The sequence below is a fragment of the Asterias amurensis genome, chromosome 13, assembly GCF_032118995.1.
Source record: "Asterias amurensis chromosome 13, ASM3211899v1".
NCBI classification, from domain to species: domain Eukaryota; kingdom Metazoa; phylum Echinodermata; class Asteroidea; order Forcipulatida; family Asteriidae; genus Asterias; species Asterias amurensis.
In genome coordinates, this window is record NC_092660.1 from 6,048,612 (window position 1) to 6,063,905 (window position 15,294).

General features: G+C 37.8%; 1 protein-coding gene across 1 annotated transcript in view; it reads right to left on the reverse strand.

Annotated features, from left to right (window-relative positions):
- LOC139945773 (uncharacterized) overlaps positions 1 to 15,294 on the reverse strand; it is a 122,217-nt gene that overhangs the window by 66,658 nt on the left and 40,265 nt on the right. The window contains exon 2 of the mRNA XM_071943188.1: positions 2,059 to 2,151. The gene's annotated coding sequence lies outside the window, so the exon portion shown is untranslated. The remainder of the gene's footprint in view (positions 1 to 2,058; positions 2,152 to 15,294) is intronic.

Here is a 15,294-nt window from a genome sequence, read left to right on the forward strand (position 1 = left end):
ATGACTAAGACAGGATTATCAACCAAACTTCCATTAAGTTGCATAATATTGCTTGTTACTGGTATTATCCTGAAAATCACGTGAAAATTTGGTTGGTAATCCTGTTGAAGGCGAAAATGTCATTCTAAGCAATGTGTTTGTGCTCAGCAGCTCTATCAAAGGGCCCTGTTCATGACTCAAGTATGACCCCACCTTTACACTCACACACCTTACAGCCATTCTGTGAAATGTCATAAACTAGGAGATCGCGACGTTTAAAGAAAATTCGACATGCAGTTGAGGTTCTAAACGTGTAGATACTCAAAAGAGTTTTAAAAAGACAAGTCGCATATCAACTACTGACACCTATGACATTGGTCATTCCAGGAATCAATAAAAATGATTCATTTGCGACAGCCTTTAGGCCCATTTATTTCTATTGAATGGACGTGGATTGAATTTTTTTAAGAGCAGTCTATATTATACACCAGACCACCTGCCTGCAACGGAAATGATCATTACAGCTACATAATAAAACCTACATGAAAGATTAATAGGTTTACAGAATAATTTTTCTATTAATAGAGAAACGGCTGCGCGGCCTCGAAATGAAGCGCATTACCTAAAATGTAGTCTTTAACCTGTACCTGACTGTGTACAGCCCGATTGTAGGTCCGGACTACATTAAAGGCAGTGAACACTATCGGTAATTACTCAAAACAATATTTAGCATAAAAACTTACTCGGTAACAAGCAATGGAGAGCTGTTTAGTGTATAAAACATTGTGAAAAACGGCTCCCTCTGAAGTAAAACAGTTGTTTTAGAAAGGGGAAATTTCTCACTCAAATACTAAGAGTTCAGGCTTGAAGCCTTTTATTTGGAAGCCTTTTATTTGGCACACGAATTTGTACATCAAGATTGTTTTGTCTTTTATTGTTTTCTAGTTCGATGACCAGTTGAGCCCAAATTTTCACAGGTTTGTAATATTTATGCATAATGGCTGTGCAACAAGGGTGTTTTAATACAACATTGACGAGCCGCTTAATAATAATAATATTGTCGTTTATAAGCGCACATTCAGTATTTCCCTGCAAGGTACGTGGAACTACGTTTGAATTATCAAACCTTCTCCTTTGAAATAGTATACCATGTATGGTTTACAGGGTGCTGAGGCGCAATATGCCGCCAAACAAACCAGGAACACCGGGCGAACCCCTTTTTTTTCAATACTAAGTGCAATGGGCCTTTGTACGTGCGTTACACAAGACACAGGACCAACGGCATTACGTCCCACCTGAAGGACGGAGCACCATGGTAACGTGCCTTGCTTAAGTACAACGACTGGGAGTCGAACTCACACTCTGCTATTCAGAAAGAACAGAGTTTGACCCCGATGCTCTTAAAGGAACACGAGTTGATCTTTGAAAAGCGTTTTGTGACCGTTTGTTATAGAATGCATATGGTTAGAAAGATGATGTAAAAGTAGAATACAATGATCCACACAAACATGCCTCGAAATTGCGTGGTTTTCTTTTTGCCTCGTCCAATAACACGGTCGGCCATTTATGGGGGTCAAAATTTTGACTCCCATAAATGGCCGACGGTGATAGTTCGCGACGTAAAAAGAAAACCGTGCAATTTTGAGTGATACTTGTGTGGATCATTTTATTCTACTTTTAAAACATCTTTCTAACCATATACATTTCATAACAAACGGTTTCAAACGCTTTTTATAGACCAACTCGTCCGATCCAAGGCAACGTGTTCCTTTAACCGCTCGGCCACAACACGCCATACAAACATGCATAGTTTGTTCAACTGTTGGTGACAGAGAGTTACGAGAACTACTTTTGATCCCGTCCGAAGAGATTGAATGTTTAATGTACTCCAGAGCAGACTAACTCGACATGACACTGTTGCGATCCCAATCAAAATTGCTCTCCACTTACCTCTAATTGATAACGATCTTAAACTAAAATGGAAAGCATTTCATGAATTGTCAACTGTGACTTGACATGGGACAATGCCGCTGCGTGAAAGGGCGGGAAGTTCAAAGGCGGGAAAAACAATAGAGTTACCTGGTTCATTTGAGACGGTTGTCCGGTTATACCTGAGGTCCGTCTTGTATAGAAAATGATCTCATTTATGCGGTGAGTGTCAGTCGTTTGAAGCTGAAAGAATAAAAGTTAAAAATCAATGTTTATTTTACACTGAGAAAAACAGCTCTGTAAACGTACCGACAGGACTTTTTAAACATTAGAGAAACGTGCTTTCAGTTTGACACCTGCTATGATGGTTATGAAGTATTTAAACACACACTATAATCTAAACATGTTTAAAGGAACGCTACAGAATGAGTGAGAAAAAAAAACCGTGAAGATCACATATTAACATAAAACTTACACGGTCCAATGATAGTGGAAAACATTCCTTGAAATATTTCTGTCTGAAATGTTATATTATTTGATATAAATAATCTAACATCGTGTTTGGAGTTTATCGCTCAGTGAGGGTTTAATTAATTTTTAGTTTGGCATAGATGCAATGCAGAATTTGTTATCGTTTTTTTCACTATTCTCTCGTGACCCAGATGACCGATCGATCTCAAACTTCTACAGGTTTGTCAGTTTGTGTATATGGTGGATTACATAAAGTGCTTACACTGCCAGCGACTGTTTCGTTAGCATAAACCAATTCTGTAATGCTACTTTAAGGTAACTAAAGAAATTGATACAAAACTTATGTGTTGAAATTCTAAACAACAATTAAATATATATTAAATATCATTTTTTAAGATTTTTTATTGAAATAAAACAACACTGCACGTTGCTACAGGTTAATTAGTCCCCTACACATTATAAATCAATGACGTCAGCGCATGGAGTGTTGTGAATATAACTGTCAGTATCAATTCCGCAAAGTTCACCGCTGAATTAGATCAAAAATGAATAATGATAGGATGCGTTTTTTTTTGAAGAAGAAGAACAAAAATCTTCCTCGCATGGCTTGTTTCAGAGATGGGCTTGAGGGGGTTGAGGGAAGGGGGGATGATCGCTGTGGAGACGGCAGGTAATTACTGCCCGAAGCCCCATAAAGTGATTCTTTCCTCGGACTAGATATAGCCATCCTAGTCACGCAATCCAGCATTAATTATACACGAACAATACGCAATATACGGATATATGGTTCATACTGGCATGCTTAAGGGGATACAGCCGCATATAGTTGCAAAGTTTTGTCTAAAATGTTTTATTCAATTTTTTTCACAGATGTATCTGCATTATTGAAAGAGACATTTCTGCTGGCGACAGGATGTACGTCATATAGTTTTGTATATATAATGTCAACTTTTCAATCAAAATGTGGTTTGATAACTTTTTGAAAAAACTAATGTTTTGGGGTAGTTTTTTTAGTAGTTACCGAAGGTATTTCCTCCCTTGGATTGTGCCACTATTCCTTGCTGGTTTAACATAATTATACGTCGTAGCTATAACATTATGAAGTCCAATGTTGCGTGTGTGTGTGTGTGTGTGTGTTTTTTTTTTTTTCATGAATCCCTTTTTTATCATAAGTTGTGGTAATTATTCATTTATACCTCTGTATAATTCCACCAGCGCCGAGAATCTTTATACAATGCCAAAACAGTTTATCATGATTGACATATTTTTTTCATTTTGGGTACACCCCCCTTTGGGTCATCATTGCAGAAAAAATAAACAGGTCACAGCAATTTATCAACCGGAATTGTTGCTGACGCGAACCAAGAACTGGTATAATGAACTGAGGGTTATCTCCGCGAAATGACAAACATTGGTGGCGCTGCAGATTTGGATTCGGGTTTTTATATCAAACTAATTCTCAACGCTCTCATTACAGCCAAACGAGACGAGAAGAGAAATTGAAGAAATTTCAGTTTAAGATGTGGGAGAGGAATTATTCCACCACGGAAAACCAACACACAGTCAGGTAAATACTGAAAACCCAATACACACAGTGCCTCCAGTGGATTCGAACCGGGGTCATGGAGGTGGATGGCGAGGCAAGACCAGAGCTGTTGTTTTAAATACATAAAGTACACACGCTGCCAATAATTGTTTTCATGTACCTTACTTAATGTGCACTTTTGAGCAATTGTATTTACTAATCTTAATAATAAATTTACTAAATACCCATGGATTTGCATTTCAGAGAAAACAGAAAAATTTGAGTTAGTGTTATACCAAACGCTCACTTGACGGTTTAAAGAAGGAGGTTCCACAACATCGAAGCGACCATCAAGTGTGAAAGGGATGGCTGCCAGATTTACCTTTCCAATTCGCCCATTCAAAACAACTACGAATTATGGCCCTAACGAACCGTGCTCTGTCATGAAATGTAACCAAAACATTCGTACTTCACGGTGGTGGCTTAAAGTCACCTGGAAGTGGTATTTTTTCAAAATAAAGCTTTTGTCACTAACATATGTGTTTTGATGAGTGGAATGTGAATAAACAGTTAACTAAGGTTTTAAAAAATCAGTTCTTATGTTATTTACAAATTTAAGAGTTGACCCCGACCCGAATGGGCGCTGTTCGTGACGTCAATCGAGGCAGACTTTGCCTGTAATGCGTAGAGTAAACACAATTGCAACGTACATGTACGGACCAAGTCGTGAGTTTGTACGTTTCAAAAAATTTTGTTTTTTGTTTTTCCGGCAATGTCGACCAGGTGTCTTGCTGCTGAATGCAGAAAAACACTTTTTGAAATGTACCAACTCACGACTTGGACGTACATGTACTTTGCACGTGTGTTTACTATACGCATTGCAGGCAAAGTCTGCCTCGATTGACGTCACAAAAGGGGTAGGCGGAGTCAGCCCCCGAACAACTTTATATATTTTTTAAACATATAAATCGTGATAAACAATTACTGAAAAAAAAGTTTTATTGTTCGTAAGCATATACTCTTATGTTTGAAAGAAAAAAATATATATTTCCAGGTGACTTTAATATTTTGTAATAGACAACATGCACAGATTTGGTCATTAGAATGAAGAACGTTGGAGACAGTCTAACCGAATGACAAGATTAAGTTTCCAAGGGTATTATGAAGTGGTCACAACCTCTAGAACCCCCTGCCTCATTATCCAAATGCATTCCGACACATAAAACTCATCTCCGATATGCAAACCAAGCGAATAAAGAAGAAGACGACATAAAAATCTACGTGGTGTCCAATTCCGAAGCGGATACTCACAAATCCTTCTCAGTAATATTCCGGATCGAGGTTCTGTAATCCCTGACCGGGGACGTCCATCCGGAGACACCCGGGGGACGCTCGCGGAGAGACGGGGAGAGGGGAGGTGAGAGTAGAAGAGAACTCCTAGAACAAGAGCCGGTGTTTTATAGCATTGTGGCCTTGCCCTCGGTTCGGTTGCTGTGGCTTTAAAAATACTCAATCGTCCAGTGGGTCAATCCTATGATCTGCTGTAGAGTCACGAGCACGCCTGAAAACCACTTTCTCTCTCTACTCTCTCAGATCATCACTAAATCAGAAGAAATTCATTACAGATTTCAATTCCAGAACAGACAGCAGGCCTGTATATGCTTCGTGTTTGAAAGAGCAAGGGCACCAATGCATGTTCTCCTTGGTAAAGGGCACCCTATGAGGAAACTACACAGTTCTACTGTAGCATTAAGGGCATCAAGGCAATGACCAGGGGGCACGGGTGTGTCGTGGATTGACGCAAAATAGTGCTTTTATAGACACTACAGCGTGTTTAAAAAGTGGTACCTGCTCTATGCTCTAGTACAAATTTAGAGAAGTGCAAAACATGGTTTAGTTTAACCGTACAATGATGTATGGTTTAATAAGATAAATCAGACGTTCACCATTTCCATATTTTCAGTACTACGTCACTGAATATCAATCATACCCCAAGAGAAAACTGAAAGTTAAAAGTCACGGACTAATTCAAAGTGAAATGAGTCCCAAAATGTATTAAACTATTGAAGGCTGTTGTACTTCTTAATACCGAACGTTTTTATTGGCATACATTTTAAGAAAACGTTATAATATTCCCTTAAAGGCACAAGACACTTTTGTTAATTGTCAAAGACCAGCATTCTCATTTGGTGTATCCCAACTTATGCATAAATAAATGACCAACCTGTAAAAAATTTGGCTCAATTGATCCTGACTCGAAGTTGCAAGAGAATAATGAAAGAAAGGACACCCTTGTTGCACAAGTGTGATTTCAGATGCTTAATAAAAAGGCTTCAGGTCCGAAGTCTTTTATTTTTTGAGTGAGAAATTACCTCTTTCTCAAAACTACGTTACTTCAGAGGGAATCGTTTCTCACAATGTGTTATACTATCGACAGCTTTTCATTGCTCGTTACCAACTAAGCTTTTATGCTAACAATTATGTTTAGTAATGACGAAAAAATAAGTGTCCATGTGCCTTTAAAACCTTGAACTTATCACTGATTGAGCCATGTAATGACACGTCTACGTGACAGAACTGTAATCTACAATTCATGAAGTAAACTTTTCTAAGTTATTCAGTTTCAGAATTCAGCAGTAATTGTTAGACGACTCGAACATTGCCAAATGAAGAGCATCAGTCACGTAGGCATTTATAGAATCGTCTTTACTGTCTCGTGGATTCTGCACTGGTGTACTTTTCTCCAATTACTCCATTTACTAATAAATCCTACTCTTCTACATTTCTCCTTTTTTTTAGTAGATAAAGGTTAACCCAGATCGCGAGAAAGTAGTTCAGCCAGGTTTGGTGTACGTGTTTCGTCCATTCAACTCGGTGTGTACTTTCCATACATAATGCTACACTAATTGAAGACAACGTACGGTTTCAGTTTCTTTGGTACGAAATCGTTAGCGTTTTTTTAAAGGGATGGAATGTTAATTTCTAAATACAAAACTGTCAAGAAACATATCGAAGGAATTATTTGGAGAAAATGATAAATCTGAAATTGCCCGTTCGTTTCCATCAGTATTTCTTATGCTTAGAAAATACTTTGATTTAGTCTCAAGTAACATGCCAGTGAAAATACCAGATCTTGCAAACCAAAGGAATGGGTTTGTTTTTTTCAACAACTATGTGATGTGTTTATTGCCAAATGGTACAATAAATTGCACAATGACTATAGAACTAAATCTGGCCAAAGAATAAGCTCAGGACAAACCGTATTTTCAAAACCCAGTTTGAGTTTGAGTTATATTTACAATGTGTTAACAAGCCTTCTTATCGCCATTCTTTGGGCCGTTTCAGATGCTCTTCACACAAGCTACATATTGAAATAGGAATGTATATTTGGTTAGAGTCAAGCCATAGCATCTGCCCTCATCGTCACCTTGATGTTGAAACAGAAATCCATGTTCTGCTTGATTGCCCCTATACAACGACCTTGGGAATATTATGTTGGCTTATATTATTGATCATTATACAAAGGCTTTGAGACTCTTGGAAGGGAAGACAGGTTTAAGTTTTTGATGGACACTCCCGATGAAGGTATTATTATTTGCGTTGCCAAGTACGTCTTTTTATTTACTGCTTTAAAAGAAAATCAAACTGTGTGATTATTTGTTTTTGTTCTAAGTTATTAAATGGTCTTTTAACATAAACATTAAAAATGTACTAATGGCAAAATGAACAACTATAATCCACCGTTCATTAAATAAATAAAAAAACAGTTTGAAACCCAAGTCTAGGGCACATTCATAAAACAAAAAAATCTATCAACCTCCACCCCACGTCGAAAAGAAGTCAATACTGCCCCTAACCAGGGTAATTAAGTGGATAGATTGCTACAATCAAATTACAGTATTGATCTTACAACCTCGGATGCACATTTAATCGGTTTACATGGAGACAGGAGATAAGTTTTTTAAGAGCCCCCGATTGCTAGATTGCGAGGTCCAGGCAGGGTTGGCCGTCTCAGCACGTGATCTATAATGTTATACAAGATTCATATAAGATATTTATATACAAAAGAAAAATGTCCACTTCATGTCCGAAATGTTACCCTACTAACACACTCTTTTTCTTTTGTACAGAATGAAGTACCCCCTAAAGTCCTCTAAAGACTCCCTGAGCCAGATTTAATTAAAGACACTGGACACTATTGGTAATTGTCAAAGACTAGTCTTCTCACTTGGTGTATCTCATCATATGCATAAAATAACAAACATGTGAAAATTTGAACTCAATCGGTCGTCGAAGTTGCGAGGTATTAATGAAAGAAAAAAACACCCTTGTCGCACCATGGTCACACGAAGTTAGTTGCTTTCAGATGCTTGATTTCTCACACTGTTTTATGCTATCAACCTCTCCCCATTACTCGCAATCATGAAAGATTTAATGAAAATAATTATTTTGAGTAATTACCAATAGTGTCCACTGCCTTTAAGCTATTTAGCAGAAAAGACTGCTAAAAAATAATAGGGCACCCGTCACAAAGGTATACACTTCATGGAATATTGGCTGATAACATTGTTTTACTACAAGCAAGATTTTCTTGTGCTTAGCAGGTTTTTGTGGTTACAGGGACGCAAATGGGCAGGACACAATGAAAACGGGGAACCACGCCTCATATCGAATACAAATAATGTTGTCTGCTGGACACAATATCATCCCCCTTTCCGATGGCTGCTGTTTCATAGGCCTAAGAGAACACAACAATAGGCATTTTTTTGTAATGTTATAAAGCTTTGCTTGCAGTTAATGAGAAATCTCTCAGAATTCCCATTTCAGCCAACCACAGTTTCAATTAATTCTTGCCGGGAATTACTATCCAAAGACTGTGTAAGCGCAGTAATCATATTGGTGTAAAAACATTAAAGCTTAAAATAAGCAGAGTTGTATGTAAAACTACAGTAATCACAGATTATCAACCAGGAACCAAAAAATACTTTCCCTGTAACATCAAAATATCACCTGCGATCTCTACTTAGTCATGCAAAACTAAAACCATAATTCTTTTAGAGTTTTCTAAAATTAAAGAAATCCTATAACTTTCCGCAAGGTTGGATAAAAGCGCAAGGATTTTGCCTTGAATTTCAGGCCACGTTTTATGACCTTAAGGCGGGGCTTAGGGTATAGTACTTGGTCATTCATCTCACAGGGCTCATATTTTCAAATGCAAAATACAATCAGGAACTACAAATGGTTAAAGCCTACTCTTACATGCATCCCAAGAGCAAAATCAATTAAATACAGAATATAGGATACAGTATTTTGTATATGCTTTGCAAGGACACTTTAATCTTACATTTTTTTTAACATAATAACAGTTGCAACGATGCAAATCATTCCATTAAATTTGTCTGCTAATTACAGGAATCTAAATGACCACTCGTCACCTGGCCCTCAATGTGATCTAGCGGGATAACGCGCTGGTCGCGGGTTCGAATCCCAAGCAAGTAGCCGGGAGTATTTTCCCCTCTGGACTATTACACTATGATGACCTTGTTCTATATCAAACAAACCAGTTGTACACCAACGCTTTGCCTTATATTGATTCAAAGGAAGCAGTCATACCAGTTAGGACAGTCTTGCCAACATTACCAATGAAGATTAAAAGGAAGCAAGCATATGTACAGTCTTGCCAACATTACAAATCTATATCTTATCTTGATTCAAAGGAAACAAACAAACAAACAAACATACATATCAGTTGGGAGGGTCTTGCCAACATTACCAATGATGTACTATATCTTGATTCAAACAAAGCAGCAAAGGGACAGTCTAGCACACATTATGATTTATGTACATTATATTGATTCAAAGAAAACAACCATACCAGTTGGGACAGTCTTGCAAACAATACATTACTAATGTTGTTACTTATCTTGATTCAAAGACAGAACACAATGACCCTGTCTTGCCAAAGTATTACCAAATGATGTATCTTTGACGTAGATTCAAAGTGATTTTGCATGCAGGCAGTAATGCTAGCATACTGAGCCTACCGCTAGCTTTGCCAACATTACCAACACTTAACATTTTAACCAATCTTAATTATATCTGCATGATTTGTGCATAATTCCATAAAAGTGTGTTTACTCAGTTTGCAATTTAGACAAACGTCATCAACAAGGCGAGGTAAATCCTATAAACTCCCAGTCGATTTTGCTGATGAAACTTAAACGTATAATTCAATACTAACCCCGTGAAAGGTTTCTCAAGGATCCGTGCTTGTGCTTACAGTTTAACAACTTGCAATTTCTCCTCACAGTCTCTGGAAAATAAATACGATTAAGTAGTGCCTGGATAGCTTCAAGACAGCCTTTTCTCAGGAGTCTACCGCTTGTCTCCTACCCCCCCCCCCTCCTCTCTATCTCTCCCCCTCTATCTCACCCCGTCCGGTGACAGTGAACCAAAACGCTTGGATGACTAAACCGTGCAAATTACGCACGGGGATTTTAACCTCAGTATAAAAAAAGTACTCTTTGCTTAATCCCCCCCGCAGCGATCTTAATATTATGTATCCATTTTTCCACTACCCGATTCGAGAACACATTATTTTCATGTCTTTCGCTGAGATTGTGCCTTCTTCGAGTGCCTTGTTTTACGAGTTTGTGAACTTCACGCAGTCTCGACAAGCGGAAGTTGTTTTTTTGGATGAGTGTAATCTTTATAAGGAATCTGGTGTTTTTTTAAATTGAAATCGAGACGTTTGAAGTTCTTATCTTGAATAGTGTTCTGCCCGATGAGTAAAAGAGTGTCAAAGTGTGACGTAACGTCTCCATGGCGACCTACAGGTGTACTGAACACGCTGCATTACGCGCCAGTTTTGTTTTAGTTTGAGTGGCACAAAGTTGTTTGCGAGTCAATTTAAGGTTTTTTTAGGTATCGCTGTACGTGCATTATATAATAATAATAATACTAGGTTTTAGGTTCTTATTTGGCGCTTAATCACATCCCTAAGGAGTGTAACAAAGTGCTCAGTATTTTGTCATTCAATGTATGTTGAGCTCCGTTTTTAAATATGATACCTATTCCGTTTTAAGCATCACTGGCTTACAAGGTGCTGTTGCGCAATATGCTGCCGACCAAAAAAACAGAAAGGAAAGAGAACAATGAGGTTTTAAAAATCATGTAGTGATGAAACATTCTCATAAAAAGTTGTCATTGCTCAATAGTGTTATTAACCGTGGCAGCCTATAATGAACTGAGCATACCCTTGTACTTCTTATGCAAAACTTATGCAAACAAGTTTTCATTTCCGCCACTTCTCGTCTTAATTTTCCAAAATTAATCGAAGGTACGTGATGTCTCATTGCCAAATACAATTAATATTATTCATTGATAAGCCATAATGTGAAAAACCTAAACAATGTTTTGTTTTGTTATGTTTGGTTAACGAAGAGGATGAGCCGAAGTGCACGTATTTCATTAAGTGAAAAGCTCTCTATATATTTTTAGACCACGGTGAGCATGCACCATGCAGTAATGTTGGTTTTTCACGATATGTTATTGCCATTGAGTCATATTATGACAACCGTGCGTAAAACATGTAAACGGTATACTGTACTTACTTTGTAGCAAAAAAAAACTTTAATCAAACTATGGAGTATTTATTGGTCATCTGTTGCTAGTTGGAGGCGGTTGAACGCGGGGTCTTGGGGATGAGGGGGGATTTATACGCAGCCAAATACGATCGTCATCTTGTCAACCTCGATCCCCAGGTCAGTTGATCAGTTGATCCCCGACCTAGACTCAAACTCGAGTTCATGGATTTGAGAGCGACCAATGTGCACGTTTTATGTTGCACGTGACATTACAGCCCCTTGGCTTGTTATGGAATCAATATTCAAAGCCGTTTCTTGTTTCTCTTTAGCACTGCTTTAGCATTTATCATGCTCAATTAAAAGTCACAATTACTGAGACAGCCTAAATAATGTACTTTAATATACATTTAAACGTTGTGAATCATTTAAATAAAAAATAAAAATCTGATTCGACAAATATTTCAAAGAACACTCGATTTACGGGATTGTATACGTTTGCTATATTTAACCCACTGTCACTGGATAATTCTAAATGTAGTAGCTACATAACCATAAAACTAATCTGTAAGCATTACATTTCAACAGGTGGAAAAGGTTTTAAGAAATTGCCAAAAATCTGGAGTGCACAATCTGAGAAACGTTTCGGGGGATAAAAATCTGTTTGCATATTTACAGCAGCTCGAAGTGAACGTTTTCAATAATATACTTACACTATCCTAAACTGCTGTACAAGTAAGTTTTTATTGCCATTCATTTTCAGCGTCATTATCAAACGATATATACAAACCCCCAAAAACAGCACAGTCCGTGCAACCTCGCTATCATGGGCAGCGCGCCGCCACGCTAGCTGTACGTTATAATCGAGCAAGGTATGCTGGGGAAAATGGTGCGGCGAGATCGCTCACCCCTGGGAACGAGGTTGCAGTCCGTGGGATGTTTATCATTGCAAGCACGTCCGTATAGTCAAGGGTCCAGACACAGACTATCCGGTGACAAGTATTTTGAATATCACAGCTTTTTTTCCCAATCGCTAATGCACTATAAAGTGACAGAAAAAACAAACAGCGGTTTATGTTTCTCTATCCAGGGGTAGACGAAGGTTATAACACAGGTTGCATTAAAGGCAGTGGACACTATTGGTAATTGTCAAAGACCAGTCTTCACAGTTGGTGTATCTCAACATATGCATAAAATAACAAACCTGTGAAAATTTGAGCTCAATCGGTCATCGAACTTGCGAGATAATAATGAAAGAAAAAAACACCCTTGTCACACTAAGTTGTGTGTGTTTAGATGGTTGATTTCGAGACCTCAGCTAGGTTCTAAACTTGAGGTCTCGAAATCAAATTCCTGGAAAATCACTTCTTTCTCTAAAACTATGGCACTTCAGATGGAGCCGTTTCCCACAGTGTTTTATACCATCAACCTCTCCCCATTGCTCGTAATCAAGAAAGGTTTTATGATAATAATTATTTTCAGTAATTACCAATAGTGTCCACTGCCTTTAATACAGCGTACCAAAATGAGAATATTTCCTCTAGTACCGAGCGTTGTGAATTACCCTGGACTATGAATCCCAGCGGGGATTTTCCCGCCTTTCCCTTTTCCTTAAGTTCTTCTTCATACTCTATGTATGAAGCGATATCTACTTCTATTTCGGTTGTTATTGCAAATCTTAACGTTAACTGAGAGCGATGGACCCCGAGTTATCACCTCTATGGCGTGGTCTCACATGCATTAAACATCCGCTGATGGGGTCCCACTCCGTCAAAAAACAGTCCCTTGAAAGAATTCAATTCACAAACTTCCATTGAAAGGGGCAAAATGCATTTCCATTATTAGTTTTGACAAATGTATGTGTGTTCTCGCATCCCGTTTTCTACTCGTAAACAAGGGTGAGTAGTGAATATGTTTAATAACTAATAACCATAATAATATGGGATTTGAGGCATCGCATGGTTAGGTATCCATATCTGAATATGGTTTGCGGTAACACCATGTGTGTATCTACTTGTCATGTAGATTTTGTTCTTATGAGAATTGATTTGCTTTATACTCTACTGCCGTGGAGTAGAATTTCGGAATTCGGGATCGAGCACGGCAGTCTATCAAAGTAAGGCATACAAACAAATGTTATTTAGGCGTAACAGGTCCCCACAAGTTAATAGGGCAGGAAGGTAGGAATTTTTTTGTTCCCCTTTCAGCAACGAAAATGATATGTTTTCTAATATTGTTCAAGCCAGTAGTATACACGATAACAAAAGAAAACAAGGCTACACACAACAAAAAGCATGTTTTTAAACCCTCTATGACATTTATTATATTTTTATGTCTTTAATAGATTTAAATCATTAAATTTCTTCCCTTGAAAAAAATTAAAATATCCAGGGTCGGCCGTATATTTAGGGTAGGTCCGGTTAACCTAACATAACATTTTTTGTATGCCTAAGTGGACCCATTGCGAAACTTTATCGTTGTTCGAAAGGGGACGATATTATATTGAAAATTAAAAGCACTAAATTCTGCCGAAGTGTTTGTATCTGAGAAACACTTCTGACAGTAACGTTTCTCAGATTCAAATTTGTAGGGATAAAAAATAATATGTTACTTATTTAAGGGCAGTGGACACTATTGGTTATTACTCAAAATAATTATTAGCATAAAACCTTTCTTGGTAACGAGTAATGGGTAGAGGTTGATACTACAGAACATTGTGAGAAACGGCTACCTCTGAAGTAACGTATAGTTTTCGAGAAAGAAGTAATTTTCCACGAATTCGATTTCGAGACCTCAGATTTAGTATTTGAGGTCTCTAAATCAAGCATCTGAAAGGGTATTTTTTCTTCATTATTATCTCGCAACTTCGACGACAGATTAAGCTCAAATTTCCACAGGTTTCTTATTTTAATTATGTTGAGAAACACCAATTGTGAAGGCTGGTCTTTGACAATTACCAATAGTGTCCACTGTCTTCACAAAATGTTTCATTTATCGAGAGCTGTTGTCCTACTCGAGGTAGGTTTTTATTGCTATTGATATTAGGAGTGATAACCAACCGTAGACTGTCCCTTTTATACTGCACTCGATTCATAATTTTGCATACAACACACACGCTATAACACAAACCCCTTCAACACCCCGCTGCCCCTCATAGTCGCCATGATTTATATGTTAATCGAATTGCGTCTATAAACCCAAATGGTTGCCGTGGCAACGGCTTATTTCCAGAACTCCTCTATCCCCGACACCGCCATATTACCTGATGTTAAAAAAAACACTAAATGTTCGTTTTCCTCTGCGGCACTGTACACGTTTAAACAATATAGGTCAGATGTTTTTTATATACAAATGGATTCAAGAGGCAGCTTTCAATCTGTCTTGTGGGAGTTGGAATAAAGAGAAGGAAAGCAGTTTTGTATAAAGGAGTCGCTTTATACTCAGACCTGGACGACCATGCAGCCATCAAACTTTGGATAAAAAAAAAGGCCGTTTTTTGAAAACGGCCGTGGCGAAAGTACATTTTGTTCTGAATTATTTAACGTTATTCAAGTGATCGACAATGGCTTGCAAAAACACACACATTCTATTAAAATGTTTTGTTTAGTAAATATTTTTGTTAATATGGTACGGTAGACTGACACGTGACATGGGGGAGATAGACAATGTAGGTCACTTTCAGACAGGGTCAACTCCCGGCGCATATTCTGCTCATTTTACACTGTTGTTGATATTCTGTGCAGAATATCTGCGATGCTTGTAATATGCATGTATCTTATAATTATGTTTCGCTTAGTAATTGTGTTA